Here is a 17,352-nt window from a genome sequence, read left to right on the forward strand (position 1 = left end):
GTTTTTTCATTTTTCCAGAGGTGCAACCCATGTATTTTTGTGATGTGTGTGGTGTCTTGTGCAAGCTTGCAAAGTGGTGCACTTGCTAATTCTGTTTTCAGGGACTTAGTAATTTCACTGTCCTGGAATTGTTTATCTCATGATGCCATATGTTCATGTTGTTTCCTAATGATCCGTGCCTCTTTTGAGGATGATCAGTAAGGATGTTTTGTTAATATTGTAGTGCTGTATCCATCCATTTATTTTTTTGCAATTATGGAGCACCCTAGATTGAGTCAATCGAGCTCTACTTTTGCTACTTTGTGAATCTGGGCAGATTGTCAACTTGTTTGCAATTTTGCCGATGATGTTGAAGTTGATCCGTGCATGCTATGCTATTGTTCTTGCCATGTCTAGCTTGCATTTTGTGCCTTCTTCATGGGTGTATGCTTGTCTTGCCATGACTTGCACCGTAGTGAGTGCATCGAGCTCGTAAACATGCCCACTTGAGTTATATTTCAGCATGTGTCAGTTTTTACTAAGTCTGAGAACTGATTATATTTTTGCCATGTTCACATGCTTGCAATTGTATTTTCTGATCCCTTTTGGCTCAAGGTCACTAAGGGACTTTTGTTAAGCTCTTTGAGTAGCTCCATGCCATGCTTTACTTTGCCATGTTCAGATCCTGTAGCATGTAGTTTTATTGCTCTGAAGAGGGCTACCTGATCTGAAATTCCAGACAAGTGTTAATTTCACTAAGTCTGAAATCTGTTTGTCATATGCATTTTTGCCATGCTTGTTTGAACCTGTTAATGGATGAATTGGCCGTAGCTCAGTGCTAGACTTTTGTGAAGCATCTTGTGTGCATCCCTACCATGTATTTTGTTGTCATGTTTGGGTGCTGTAGCATGTTCATCTCATTGCATTTAGATGGCTACTTGCTGTAAATCGCAGACCGGAGTCATTTTTGTATCGCTTGCCATTTCCAAACCGTAACTCCGATTCCGGCGTTCTTTATATCGTTTTCAAGCGGTTTCATCTCATCTTTCCAGTGGCACACTTGGATTTCCAAGTTGATGCCAGGTTCATGCATTTCCTGTCATATCTTGCTTTTTGCATCCCGCATCGTATCCCGCATAGCTTATTATCATTGCATCATATTGCTTGATCCTTGCACGTGGTTGATTGTATCCTTGTTGCTTGTTTGTCTTGTTTGGGTAGAGCCGGGAGACGAGTTCGCTAACGAGGAGCCCGTTGAGATTGCTTTCGAGGATCCAGTCAACTCTGACAACTGTGCAGGCAAGATGATCATACCCTCAAAATCACTACTATCTTTGCTATGCTAGTTTGCTCGCTCTTTTGCTATGCCAATGCTACGATGCCTACCATTTGCTTTCAAGCCTCCCAAATTGCCATGTCAAACCTCTAACCCACCATTGTCCTAGCAAACCATTGATTGGCTATGTTACCGCTTTGCTCAGCCCCTCTTATAGCGTTGCTAGTTGCAAGTGAAGATTGGAGGCCGTTCCTTGTTGGAACATCTTTTATTTACTTGTTGGGATATCATTATATTATCTTGTTATCTTAATGCATCTATATACTTGGTAAAGGGTGGAAGGCTCGGCCTCTCGCCTAGTGTTTTGTTCCACTCTTGCCGCCCTAGTTTCCGTCATATCGGTGTTATGTTCCCGGATTTTGCATTCCTTACGCGGTTGGGTTATAATGGGAACCCCTTGATAGTTCGCCTTGATTAAAGCAATGCCCAACCTTGGTTTTACCTTTTGCCACCTAGCCTTTTCTTTCCCTTGGGTTCTGCAAACTCAAGGGTCATCATTATTTTAACCCCCCAGGGCCAGTGCTCCTCTGAGTGTTGGTCCAAACTGTCAGCCGCCGGTGGCTACCAGGGGCAACTCTGGGCTGGCCTACCGGAAGTTTAGACAATCTGAGTGTGCCCTGAGAAAGAGATATGTGCAGCTCCTATCAGGATTTGTCGGCACATTCGGGCGGTGTTGCTGGTCTTGTTTTAACCTGTCGAAGTGTCTTGAATTACCGAGATACCGAGTCTGATCGGAACGTCTTGGGAGGAGGTCTATTCCTTCGTTGACCGTGAGAGCTTGTCATGGGCTAAGTTGGGACTCCCCTGCAGGGATTTGAACTTTCGAAAGCCGTGCCCGCGGTTATGGGCAGATGGGAATTTGTTAATGTCCGGCTGTAGATAACTTGAACTTAACTTAATTAAAATGAATCAACTGAGTGTGTTACCGTGATGGCCTCTTCTCGGCGGAGTCCGGGAAGTGGACACGGTGTTGGAGTAATGTTTGCGCAGGTTGTTCTCTAGATTCTCGCTTGCGCTTTGCCTCCTCTTCTCGCTCTCTTTTGCGAATAAGTTAGCCACCATTTTGCTAGTCGCCTGCTGCAGCTCCACTCATATTTTACCTTGCCTTACCTATAAGCTTAAATAGTCTTGATCGCGAGGGTGTGAGATTGCTGAGTTCCTGTGGCTCACAGATTACTATTACACCAGATGCAGGGCCTGATGATTCCGCTCCAGGAGACGCGTATGAGCTCAAGTGGGAGTTCGACAAGGACTCTCAATGTTAATATGTTTCCTTTCCCGATGATCAGTAGTGGTGCCCAGTTGGGTGTGATTGGGACCGTGTCGCATGTTGGGTTCTCTTTTATTTTGGCGCCGTAGTCGGGCCATGAGTGTTTGGATGATGTAATGTTATTTATGTACTTGATTGACGTGGCGAGTGTAAGCCAACTATGTTATATCCCCTTTCATTATTATATTACACGGGATGTTGTGAAGATTGCCTAACTTGCAACATATGCCTTCAATGCGATTATGCCTCTAAGTCGTGCCTCAACACGTGGGAGATATAGTCGCATCGAGGGTGTTACATACTTCCCCTCCACCAGCACCTCCATCAGGTGCCACCTCCAGTCGTGATTCAAGAAAGCAGGCACAACCACCACTATCTGCCAAGAGCACACCTACCGGGCCTGCACAGAGCTCTTCTTCTTCCATGGCATCAACAGGGCACACAAGTGATATTATTTGTCGTTGTTGTAAGGGAAGAGGACATTTTGCGAGAGAATGCCAATCTCAGCGTGTGATGATCGCTACTGAGGATGGTGGGTATGAGTCCGCTAGTGACTATGATGAGGAGACTTTGGCTCTTATTACACATGAAGAACACGGTGGAGATGATTCTGATCATGAGACGCAATACATGGCTGCTGAAGATGCTGACAGGTATGAATGTTTAGTTGCTCAACGTGTTTTGAGTGTGCAAGTTACACAAGCTGAGCAAAATCAGAGGCATAATTTGTTCCATACAAAGGGAGTTGTGAAGGAACATTCTGTTCGCGTCATCATAGATGGAGGGAGCTGCAATAACTTGGCTAGCATGGAGATGGTGGAGAAGCTATCTCTCACCACAAGAACAAATCCACATCCTTACTACATCTAATGGTTCAACAACAGCGGCACGGTTAAGGTAACACGTACTGTTCATGTGCATTTTAGTATCTCTACATATGCTGATTATGTTGATTGTGATGTGGTACCTATGCAAGCATGTTCTTTATTACTTGGTAGACCATGGCAATTTGATAAAAATTCTGTACACCATGGTAGAAACAATCAGTATACTCTCGTTCATAAGGATAAAAATATTACTTTGCTTCCTATGACTCCTGATTCCATTTTGAAAGATGATATTAATAGAGCTAATAAAGCAAAACAGGAGAAAAAAGTGAAAATTAGATTGTGGCAACAGAATTTGAGCAACAAATGCAGCCTAATAATAAACCATCTAGTGTTGCTTCTGAAATTAAATTGAGAAGTGCATGTTTACTTGCCACCAAATATGATATTGATGATTTAGATTTTAGCAAATCTGTTTGCTATGCTTTTGTGTGCAAAGAGGCATTATTTTCATTCGAGGACGTGCCTTCCTCTTTGCCTCCTGCTGTCACTAACATTTTGCAGGAGTTCGCTGACGTCTTTCCACAAGACGTGCCACCGGGATTACCACCTATTCGAGGGATTGAGCATCAAATTGACTTAATTCCCGGTGCATCATTACCCAACCGTGCACCATACCGTACTAATCCACAGGAGACGAAGGAGATTATGCGTCAAGTACAAGAACTGCTCAACAAACGTTATATACGCGAATCCCTTAGTCCTTGTGCTGTTCCTATGATTTTAGTGCTGAAAAAGGATGGTACGTCGCGTATGTGCGTTGATTGTAGAGGCATTATTAATATTACTATTTGTTATCGTCATCCTATTCCTAGGCTAGATGATATGGTTGATGAATTGAGTGGCTCTACAATATTCTCCAAAGTTGATTTGCGTAGTGGATACCATCAAATTCGTATGAAATTGGGAGATGAATGGAAAACAACATTTAAAACTAAGTTTGGATTATATGAGTGGTTAGTCATGCCTTTTGGGTTAACTAATGCACCTAGTACTTTCATGAGGTTAATGAACGAAGTTTTACGTGCTTTCATTGGACGATTTGTGGTAGTTTACTTTGATGACATATTGATTTATAACAAATCTTTTGAGGAACATTTATGTGTTGTTTTTATTTCTCTACGTGATGCACGTTTGTTTGGTAACCTTGGAAAGTGCACCTTTTGCACCGACCGAGTATCTTTTCTTGGCTATGTTGTTACTCCACAGGGAATATAAGTTGATAAAGCCAAGATTGAAGCTATTGAGAGTTGGCCGCAGCCCAAAACGGTCACACAAGTGAGGAGTTTCCTTGGCCTCGCTGGTTTCTATAGGCGTTTTGTGAGAGATTTCAGCACCATTGTTGCACCTCTCAACGAGCTTACAAAGAAGGATGTGCCTTTTGTTTGGGGTACCGCACAAGAAGAAGCCTTCACGATATTGAAAGATAAGTTGACACATGCTCCTTTACTCCAACTTCCTAATTTTAATAAGACTTTTGAGCTTGAGTGTGATGCTAGTGGAATTGGATTAGGAGGTGTGTTATTACAAGATGGCAAACCTGTTGCATACTTTTCTGAAAAATTGAGTGGGCCTAGTCTGAACTATTCTACTTATGATAAAGAATTATATGCTCTTGTTCGGACCTTAGAAACATGGGAACTTTATTTATGGCCCAAGGAATTTGTTATACATTCTGATCATGAATCTTTGAAACACATTGAAAGTCAAGCAAAACTGAACCGTAGACATGCTAAATGGGTTGAATTCATTGAGACTTTCCCTTATGTCATTAAACACAAGAAGGGTAAAGAAAATGTTATTGCTGATGCATTGTCTCGTCGTTATACTATGCTTTCACAACTTGACTTTAAAATATTTGGTTTGGAGACCATCAAAGATCAATATGTGCATGATGCTGAATTTAAAGATGTATTGCTAAATTGCAAGGAAGGGAGAACTTGGAACAAGTTCGTTCTTAATGATGGATTTGTGTTTCGTGCTAACAAGCTATGCATTCCAGCTAGCTCCGTTCGTCTTTTGTTGTTGCAGGAGGCGCATGGAGGAGGATTAATGGGACACTTTGGCGTCAAGAAGATGGAGGATATACTTGCTACACATTTCTTTTGGCCAAAGATGAGACGGGATGTTGAGCGTTTTGTTGCTCGCTGCACTACATGTCAAAAAGCTAAGTCACGACTCAATCCTCATGGTTTATATATGCCTTTGCCTGTACCTAGTGTTCCTTGGGAGGATATATCTATGGACTTTGTTTTAGGTTTACCTTGAACAAAGAAGGGGAGGGATAACATATTTGTTGCCGTGGATAGGTTCTCAAAAATGGCACACTTTATACCATGTCATAAAAGCGACGATGCTGTTAATGTTGCTGATTTGTTCTTTCGTGAAATTATTCGCTTGCATGGTGGGCCAAATACTATTGTTTCAGATCGTGATACTAAATTTCTTAGCCACTTTTGGAGATGTTTATGGGCTAAGTTGGGGACTAAGCTGCTTTTTAGTACTACTTGTCACCCCCAAACTGATGGACAAACTGAAGTAGTCAATAGAACATTGTCTACTATGCTTAGGGCTGTTTTGAAGAATAATAAGAAAATGTGGGAAGAATGCTTACCTCATATTGAATTTTCTTATAATCGTTCATTGCATTCTACTACTAAGATGTGCCGTTTCGAAATTGTGTATGGTTTCCTACCTCGTGCACCTATTGATTTGTTGCCTCTTCCATCTTCGGAGAAGGTTAATTTTGATGCTAAAGAATGTGCTGAATTGATTTTAAAAATGCATGAGTTAACTAAGGAAAACATTGAGCGTATGAATGCTAAATATAAACTTGCTGGAGATAAGGCTAGAAAACATGTTCTGTTTGCACCTGGAGATCTTGTTTGGATACATTTGCGTAAGGATAGATTTCCGATTTTGCGCAAATCAAAGCTAATGCCACGTGCTGATGGTCCTTTTAAGGTGTTAGACAAAATAAATGATAATGCATATAAACTTGAGCTGCCTGCAGATTTTGGGGTTACTCCCACTTTTAACATTGCAGATTTGAAGCCTTATTTGGGTGAGGACGATGAACTTTCGTCGAGGACGACTTCATTTCAAGAAGGGGAGGATGATGAGGACATCAATACCATTGTTACACCCACAGCCCGTGTTGCTATACATACTGGACCAATCACTAGAGCTCGCGCACGCCAATTGAATTATCAGGTACTTTCGTTTCTTGGTAACGATTGATAGAGGCTAAGGTGTCCCGATGTTTCGATGAGATGGTGGCTATCGTTTTCTGTGGGAGTCGACCTTGATGATCCGACTACGAACGTGCGAGACGTCGCACCTTAGCAATCGCTAAACCAACTTCTGAGGGTTATTGACCACGCCGGAGCATGATCAACCTGACCACGAGGGTCTGTTTCCTACGAGCAAATGAAGAACAAGCAAGAAACTGAGATTGCAATCGGGATATTGCGAATATAAGATGAAAGCTTTATTGATCAAGGTGAGGTTCTGTGACGTCTTGGTCTGGTCGTTGGACATAAACGAAGTATGCGAAGTTGCAGCTATGGCGAACTTTTAATCTAAACAAAACCCAAAGTCTAAACGACGCCCTAAGGGCTGTATATACGGAGGAAGAGGGGGGAATTTCGTGGACCTTAAGGGTGGGGTCCGAAACCAACCCTAACTCTTGTTTCCCCACACATACGGACTCTAAAAAATGCCTATACTTAAGTATTTCGAAATTACATGGGCCTGGCCCATTAATAAGGTGACGCAACACCTAGAATAGCCTATGGACGAATATTATGAAGTGGCATCTTGTATATTTCGTCCAAGGCTTCATGCACTCCTTATGGCGGCTTCAAAGTCCTGAAATCTTCTCTTGTAACTCCGTTCTTGACCCCCTTGTGCATGCCATCAACTCCATGCGTGTTCTTGCTCCAATGTTCATCCTTCTCCAAGCTAGGCCCTTCATTTGTAAGCAAAACAAATGTATCCAATTTAGGCAGCATCATAATCTCATGAACATTAGAATCATTACCAAGAAATGAAAGTACCTGCTAATTTAATTGGCGTGCGCGAGCTCTAGTAATTGGTCCAGTATATGTAACAGTAGGGGCTGTGGGTGTAACAATGGTATTGATGTCCTCATCATCCTCCCCTTCTTGAAATGAAGTCGTCCTCGATGGAAGCGCATCTTCCTCACCCAAATAAGGCTTCAAATCTGCAATGTTAAAAGTGGGACTAACCCCAAAATCTACAGGTAGCTCAAGCTTATATGCATTATCATTTATTTTCTCTAACACCTTAAAAGGACCATCAACACGTGGCATTAGCTTTGATTTGCGCAGATTAGGAAATCTATCTTTACGCAAATGTAACCAAACAAGATCTCCAGGCGCAAACACAACATGTTTTCTACCCTTATCTCCAGCAAGTTTATATTTAGCATTCATACGCTCAATGTTTTCCTTAGTTAACTCATGCATTTTTAAAATCAATTCAGAACGTTCTTTAGCATCAAAATTAACCTTCTCTGAAGATGGAAGAGGCAACAAATCAATAGGTGCACAAGGTAGGAAACCATACACAATTTCAAAAGGGCACATCTTAGTAGTAGAATGCAATGAACGATTATAAGCAAATTCAATATGAGGCAAGCATTCTTCCCACATTTTCTTGTTATTCTTCAAAACAGCCCTAAGCATAGTAGACAATGTTCTATTGACTACTTCAGTTTGTCCATCAGTTTGGGGGTGACAAGTATTACTAAAAAGCAGCTTAGTCCCCAACTTAGCCCATAAACATCTCCAAAAGTGGCTAAGAAATCTAGTATCACGATCTAAAACAATAGTATTTGGCACACCATGTAAGCGAATAATTTCCCGAAAGAACAAATCAGCAACATTAACAGCATCATCGCTTTTATGACATGGTATAAAGTGTGCCATTTTCGAGAACCTATCCACGACAACAAATATGCTATCCCTCCCCTTCTTTGTTTGAGGTAAACCTAAAACAAAGTCCATAGATATATCCTCCCAAGGAACACTAGGTACAGGCAAAGGCATATATAAACCATGAGGATTGAGTTGTGACTTAGCTCTTTGACATGTAGTGCAGCGAGCAACAAAACGCTCAACATCCCGTCTCATCTTTGGCCAAAAGAAATGTGTAGCAAGTATATCCTCCGTCTTCTTGATGCCAAAGTTTCCCATTAATCCTCCTCCATGCGCCTCCTGCAACAACAAAAGACGAACGGAGCTAGCTGGAATGCATAGCTTGTTAGCACGAAACACAAATCCATCGTTAAGAATGAACTTGTTCCAAGTTCTACCTTCCTTACAATTCTGCAATACATCTTTAAATTCAGCATCATGAACATATTGATCTTTGATGGTCTCCAAACCAAATATTTTAAAGTCAAGTTGTGAAAGCATAGTATAACGACGAGACAAGGCATCAGCAATAACATTTTCTTTACCCTTCTTGTGTTTAATGACATAAGGGAAAGTCTCAATGAATTCAACCCATTTAGCATGTCTACGGTTCAATTTTTCTTGACTTTTAATGTGTTTCAAAGATTCATGATCAGAATGTATAACAAATTCCTTGGGCCATAAATAATGTTGCCATGTTTCTAAGGTCCGAACAAGAGCATATAATTCTTTATCATAAGTAGAATAGTTCAGACTAGGCCCACTCAATTTTTCAGAAAAGTATGCAACAGGTTTTCCATCTTGTAATAACACACCTCCTAATCCAATTCCACTAGCATCACATTCAAGCTCAAAAGTCTTATTGAAATTAGGAAGTTGGAGTAAAGGAGCATGTGTCAACTTATCTTTCAATACCGTGAAGGCTTCTTCCTGTGCGGTACCCCAAACAAAATGCACATCCTTCTTTGTAAGCTCGTTGAGAGGTGCAGCAATGGTGCTGAAATCTCTCACAAAACGCCTATAGAAACTAGCGAGGCCAAGGAAACTCCTCACTTGTGTGACCGTTTTGGGCTGCGGCCAACTCTCAATAGCTTCAATCTTGGCTTTATCAACTTCAATTCCCTGTGGAGTAACAACATAGCCAAGAAAAGATACTCGGTCGGTGCAAAAGGTGTACTTTCCAAGGTTTCCAAACAAACGTGCATCACGTAGAGCAATAAAAACAGCACGTAAATGTTCCAAATGTTCCTCCAAAGATTTGCTATAAATCAATATGTCATCAAAGTAAACTACCACAAATCGTCCAATGAAAGCACGTAAAACTTCGTTCATTAACCTCATGAAAGTACTAGGTGCATTAGTTAACCCAAAAGGCATGACTAACCACTCATATAATCCAAACTTAGTTTTAAATGCTGTTTTCCATTCATCACCCAATTTCATACGAATTTGATGGTATCCACTACGCAAATCAACTTTGGAGAATATTGTAGAGCCACTCAATTCATCAAGCATATCATCTAGCCTAGGAATAGGATGACGATAACGAATAGTAATATTATTAATGCCTCTACTGATAGAGGCAAAGGTGTCCCGTCTTTCGATGAGATGATGGATATCGCTTTGGTGGAAGTCAACTTTGATGATCCGACTACGAACGTGCGAGGACGTCGCGCCTTAGCAATCGCTAAACCAACTCCGAGAGGTTATTGACCACGCCGGAGCACGATCAACCTGACCACGAGGGTCTGTTTCCTGCGAGCAAACGAAGAACAAGCAAGAAACTAAGATTGCAATCTGGATATTGCGAATATAAGATGAAAGCTTTATTGATCAAGGTGGGGTTCTGTGACGCCTTTGTCTGGTCGTTGAACACAAACGAAGTACGCGAAGTTGCAGCTATGGCGAACTTTAATCTAAACAAAACCCAAAGTCTAAACGGTGCCCTAAGGGCTGTATATATGGAGGAAGAGAGGGGGAATTTCGTGGCCCTTGGTGGAGGGATCCGAAATCAACCCTATCTCTGGTTTCCCCACACATACGGACTCTAAAAATAGCCTATACTTATGTATTTCGAAATTACATGGGCCTGGCCCAATAAAAAGGTGACGCAGCACCTATAATAGCCTCGGGACGAAATTTATGAAGTGGCATCTTGTATATTTCGTCAAAGGCTTCATGCACCCATTATGGTGGCTTCAAAGTCCTAAAATCATCACTTGTCACTCCGTTCTTGTTCCCCTTGCGCATAGCATCATCTCCATGCTTGTTCTTGCTCCAATGTTCATCCTTCTCCAAGCTAGGCCCTTCATTTGTAAGCAAAACAAATGTATCCAATTTAGGTAGCATCATATTCTCATGAACATTAGAATCATTACCAAGAAACGAAAGTACCTGATAATTTAATTGGCGTGTGCGAGCTCTAGTAATTGGTCCCGTATATGTAGCAGTAGGGGCTGTGGGTGTAACAATGGTATTGATGTCCTCATCATCCTCCCCTTCTTGAAATGAAGTCGTCCTCGACGGAAGCTCATCTTCCTCACCCAAATAAGGCTTCAAATCTGCAATGTTAAAAGTGGGACTAACCCCAAAATCTGCAGGTAGCTCAAGTTTATATGCATTATCATTTATTTTCTCTAACACCTTAAAGGGACCATCAGCACGTGGCATTAGCTTTGATTTGCGCAAATCAGGAAATCTATGCTTACGCAAATGTAACCAAACAAGATCTCCAGGTGCAAACACAACATGTTTTCTACCCTTATCTCCAGCAAGTTTATATTTAGAATTCATATGCTCAATGTTTTCCTTAGTTAACTCATGCATTTTTAAAATCAATTCAGCACGTTGTTTAGCATCAAAATTAACCTTTTCCAAAGATGGAAGAGGCAACAAATCAATAGGTGCACGAGGTAGGAAACCATACACAACTTCAAAAGGGCACATCTTAGTAGTAGAATGCAATGAACGATTATAAGCAAATTCAATATGAGGCAACCATTCCTCCCACATTTTCTTATTATTCTTCAAAACAGCCCTAAGAATAGTAGACAACATTCTATTGACTACTTTAGTTTGTCCATCAGTTTGGGGGTGACAAGTAGTACTAAAAAGCAGTTTAGTCCCCAACTTAGCCCACAAACATCTCCAAAAGTGGCTAAGAAATTTAGTATCACGATCTGAAACAATAGTATTTGGCACACCATGCAAGCGAATAATTTCACGAAAGAACAAATCAGCAACATTAACAGCATCATTGCTTTTATGACATGGTATAAAGTGTGCCATTTTCGAGAACCTATCCACGACAACAAATATGCTATCCCTCCCCTTCTTTGTTTGAGGTAAACCTAAAACAAAGTCCATAGATATATCCTCCCAAGGAACACTAGGTACAGGCAAAGGCATATATAAACCATGAGGATTGAGTCGTGACTTAGCTTTTTGACATGTAGTGCATCGAACAATAAAACGCTCAACATCCCGTCTCATCTTTGGCCAAAAGAAATGTGTAGCAAGTACGTCCTCCGTCTTTTTCACGCCAAAGTGTCCCATTAATCCTCCTCCATGCGCCTCCTGCAACAACAAAAGACGAACGGAGCTAGCTGGAATGCATAGCTTGTTAGCACGAAACACAAATCCATCGTTAACGACAAACTTGTTCCACATTCTACCTTCTTTACAATTCTGCATTACATCTTTAAAATCAGCATCATGCACATATTGATCTTTGATGGTCTCCAAACCAAATATTTTGAAGTCAAGTTGTGAAAGCATAGTATAGCGACGAGACAATGCATCAGCAATAACATTTTCTTTTCCCTTCTTGTGTTTAATGACATAAGGGAAAGTCTCAATGAATTCAACCCATTTAGCATGTCTACGATTCAGTTTAGCTTGACTTTTAATATGTTTCAAAGATTCATGATCAGAATGTATAACAAATTCTTTGGGCCATAAATAATGTTGCCATGTTTCTAAGGTCCGAACAAGAGCATATAATTCTTTATCATAAGTAGAATAATTCAGACTAGGCCCACTCAATTTTTCAGAAAAGTATGCAACAGGTTTGCCATCTTGTAATAACACACCACCTAATCCAATTCCACTAGCATCACATTCAAGCTCAAAAGTCTTATTAAAATCAGGAAGTTGGAGTAAAGGAGCATGTGTCAACTTATCTTTCAATACCGAGAAGGCTTCTTCCTGTGCGGTACCCCAAACAAAAGGCACATCTTTCTTTGTAAGCTCATTGAGAGGTGCAGCAATGGTGCTGAAATCTCTCACAAAACGCCTATAGAATCCAGCGAGGCCAAGAAAACTCCTCACTTGTGTGACCGTTTTGGGCTGCGGCCAACTCTCAATAGCTTCAATCTTGGCTTTATCAACTTCAATTCCCTGTGGAGTAACAACATAGCCAAGAAAAGATACTCGGTCGGTGCAAAAGGTGCACTTCCCAAGGTTACCAAACAAACGTGCATCACGTAGAGCAATAAAAACAACACGTAAATGTTCCAAATGTTCTTCCAAAGATCTGCTATAAATCAATATGTCATCAAAGTAAACTACCACAAATCGTCCAATGAAAGCACGTAAAACTTCGTTCATTAATCTCATGAAAGTACTAGGTGCATTAGTTAACCCAAAAGGCATGACTAACCACTCATATAATCCAAACTTAGTTTTAGATGCTGTTTTCCATTCATCTCCCAATTTCATACGAATTTGATGGTATCCACTAAATATTGTAGAGCCACTCAATTCATCAAGCATATCATCTAGCCTAGGAATAGGATGACGATAACGAATAGTAATATTATTAATGCCTCTACAATCAACACACATACATGATGTACCATCCTTTTTCGGCACTAGAATAATAGGAACAGCACAAGGACTAAGGGATTCGCGTATATAACCTTTGTCGAGAAGCTCTTGTACTTCATGCATAATCTCCTTCGTCTCCTCTTGATTGGTACGGTATGGTGCACGGTTTGGCAGTGAAGCACCGGGAATTAAGTCAATCTGATGCTCAATCCCTCGAATAGGCGGTAATCCCGGTGGCACGTCTTGTGGAAAGACGTCAGCGAACTCCTGCAAAATGTTAGTGACAGCAGGAGGCAAAGAGGAAGGCATGTCCTCGAATGAAAATAATGCCTCTTTGCACACAAAAGCATAGCAAACAGATTTGCTGAAATCTAGCTCATCAATATCAGATTTGGTGGCAAATAAACATGCACTTTTCAATTTAATTTCAGAAGCAACACTAGATGGTTTATTATTAGGCTTCATTTGTTGCTCAAATTCTTTTGCCACAATCTGATTTTCACTCTTATTCTTCTCCTGTTTTGCTTTATTAGCTCTATTAATATCATCTTTCAAAATGGAATCAGGAGTCATAGGAAGCAAAGTAATATTTTTATCCTTATGAACAAGAGTATAGTGATTGTTTCTACCATGGTGTACAGAATTTTTATCAAATTGCCATGGTTTACCAAGTAATAAGGAACATTGATAGAGGCGGAGGTGTCCCGTCTTTCGATGAGATGATGGATATCGCTTTGGTGGAAGTCGACTTTGTCGATCCGACTACGAACGTGCGAGGACGTCGCGCCTTAGCAATCGCTAAACCAACTCCGAAAGGTTATTGACCACGCCGGAGCACGATCAACCTGACCACGAGGGTCTGTTTCCTGCGAGCAAACGAAGAACAAGCAAGAAACTAAGATTGCAATCTGGATATTGCGAATATAAGATGAAAGCTTTATTGATCAAGGTGGGGTTCTGTGACGCCTTTGTCTGGTCGTTGAACACAAACGAAGTACGCGAAGTTGCAGCTATGGCGAACTTTTAATCTAAACAAAACCCAAAGTCTAAACGATGCCCTAAGGGCTGTATATATGGAGGAAGAGGGGGGAATTTCGTGGCCCTTGGTGGAGGGGTCCGAAATCAACCCTATCTCTTGTTTCCCCACACATACGGACTCTAAAAATAGCCTATACTTATGTATTTCGAAATTACATGTGCCTGGCCCAATAATAAGGTGACGCAGCACCTAAAATAGCCTCGGGACGAAATTTATGAAGTGGCATCTTGTATATTTCGTCCAAGGCTTCATGCACCCATTATGGTGGCTTCAAAGTCCTGAAATCATCACTTGTAACTCCGTTCTTGTTCCCCTTGCGCATGCCATCATCTCCATGCTTGTTCTTGCTCCAATGTTCATCCTTCTCCAAGCTAGGCCCTTCATTTGTAAGCAAAACAAATGTATCCAATTTAGGCAGCATCATATTCTCATGAACATTAGAATCATTACCAAGAAACGAAAGTACCTGGTAATTTAGTTGGCGTGCACGAGCTCTAGTAATTGGTCCAGTATGTATAGCAGCAGGGGCTATGGGTGTAACAATTGTATTGATGTCCTCATCATAAGCTCATTGAGAGGTGCAGCAATGGTGCTGAAATCTCTCACAAAACGCCTATAGAATCCAGCGAGGCCAAGAAAACTCCTCACTTGTGTGACTGTTTTGGGCTGCGGCCAACTCTCAATAGCTTCAATCTTGGCTTTATCAACTTCAATTCCCTGTGGAGTAACAACATAGCCAAGAAAAGATGGTAGCCACTACGCAAATCAACTTTGGAGAATATTGTAGAGCCACTCAATTCATCAAGCATATCATCTAGCCTAGGAATAGGATGACGATAACGAATAGTAATATTATTAATGCCTCTACAATCAACACACGTACGTGATGTACCATCCTTTTTCGGCACTAGAATAATAGGAACAGCACAAGGACTAAGGGATTCGCGTATATAACCTTTGTCGAGAAGCTCTTGTACTTGACGCATAATCTCCTTCGTCTCCTCTGGATTGGTACGGTATGGTGCACGGTTTGGCAGTGAAGCACCGGGAATTAAGTCAATCTGATGCTCAATCCCTCGAATAGGCGGTAATCCCGGTGGCACGTCTTGTGGAAAAACGTCAGCGAACTCCTGCAAAATGTTAGTGACAGCAGGAGGCAAAGAGGAAGGCACGTCCTCGAATGAAAATAATGCCTCTTTGCACACAAAAGCATAGCAAACAGATTTGCTGAAATCTAGCTCACCAATATCAGATTTGGTGGCAAATAAACATGCACTTTTCAATTTAATTTCAGAAGCAACACTAGATGGTTTATTATTAGGCTTCATTTGTTGCTCAAATTCTTTTGCCACAATCTGATTTTCACTCTTATTCTTCTCCTGTTTTGCTTTATTAGCTCTATTAATATCATCTTTCAAAATGGAATCAGGAGTCATAGGAAGCAAAGTAATATTTTTATCCTTATGAACAAGAGTATAGTGATTGTTTCTACCATGATGTACAGAATTTTTATCAAATTGCCATGGTCTACCAAGTAATAAGGAACATGCTTGCATAGGTACCACATCACAATCAACATAATCAGCATATGTAGAGATACTAAAATGCACACGAACAGTACGTGTTACCTTAACCTTGCCGCTGTTGTTGAACCATTGGATGTAGTAAGGATGTGGATGTGGTCTTGTGGTGAGAGAAAGCTTCTCCACCATCTCCATGCTAGCCAAGTTGTTGCAGCTCCCTCCATTTATGATGACGTGCACAGAACGTTCCTTCACAACTCCCTTGGTATGGAACAAATTGTGCCTCTGATTTTGCTCAGCTTGTGTGACCTGCACACTCAAAACACGTTGAGCAACTAAACATTCATACCTGTCAGCGTCTTCAGGAGCCATGTATTGCGTCTCATGATCAGAATCATCTCCACCATGTTCTTCACGTGTAATAAGAGCCAAAGTCTCCTCATCATAGTCACTAGCGGACTCATATCCACCATCCGCGGTAGCAATCATCACACGCGGAGATTTGCATTCTCTCGCATAATGACCTCCTCCCTTACAACGACGACAAATAATATCACTTGTATGCCCTGTTGATGCTATGGAAGAAGAAGAACGCTGTGCAGGCCCCGCAGGTGCGCTCTTGGCAGATAATGGTGGTTGTGCCTGTTTTCTTGTATCACGGCTGGAGGTGGCACCCGATGAAGGTGCTGGTGCAGTTGAAGTAGAAGATGCACGTGGTGTCCATGATGAAGGTTGGCCTGCAGAAAAGTTAGTTCGCGCCAATGCTTATCGATCCTGCACTTCACGTTCATCTTTACAAGCAAGATGGAATAAACGAGTGATATTAGTATACTCCTTATAGTCTAGAATGGTCTGAATCTCTCTATTTAATCCACCCAGAAAACGTGCAAGCATAGCTTCATTCTCCTCAACAATACCACATCTAATCATGCCAGTTTGTAATTCCTGATAATATTCTTCTACAAATATTTTTCCTTGTCTTAAGCGCTGTAATTTTTGAAGCAATTCACGTTGATAATATGGTGGAACCCAACGAGTACGCATAGCAGTTTTCAAAGCAACCCAAGTAGCTGGAATAGGATATAATCTACAATGTTCAGACCACCATACACATGCAAAACTAGTGAAAGCACAAACAACAGCGGCAACCCGTCTCTCCTCGGGATATTGTAAACATGTAAATCGTTGTTCAGTTTCTAACTCCCAAGTAAGATATATATCAGGAACATATCTACCCTCAAATGGTGGAATATTCAATTTTAGTTTAGGGAGATGGTCATGATCTCGTACCTGAGGGTGAGCCCTACCATTGCCATTATTTGCATGTGGACGACCTGGTGGTTGTTGTGCTGGTGGTGGCACGTAGTTCTGATTTTGATCAACCTCATCCTCATAATCTCCCACATAATCATCCTCCTCCACATCAGCAGTAGGAGCCACAGAAGTATCAACAGCAGCACCAGCAGTTTGGCCCGACTGAAGAGGGACATGGCTCGCTCGACGGAGGGCTGTTTCCCGACGTGGAGGTAGTCGATGTTGTTGTTGTTGTTG

Source organism: Triticum dicoccoides, chromosome 3A, assembly GCF_002162155.2.
Source record: "Triticum dicoccoides isolate Atlit2015 ecotype Zavitan chromosome 3A, WEW_v2.0, whole genome shotgun sequence".
In the NCBI taxonomy this organism is placed as follows: Eukaryota; Viridiplantae; Streptophyta; class Magnoliopsida; order Poales; family Poaceae; genus Triticum; species Triticum dicoccoides.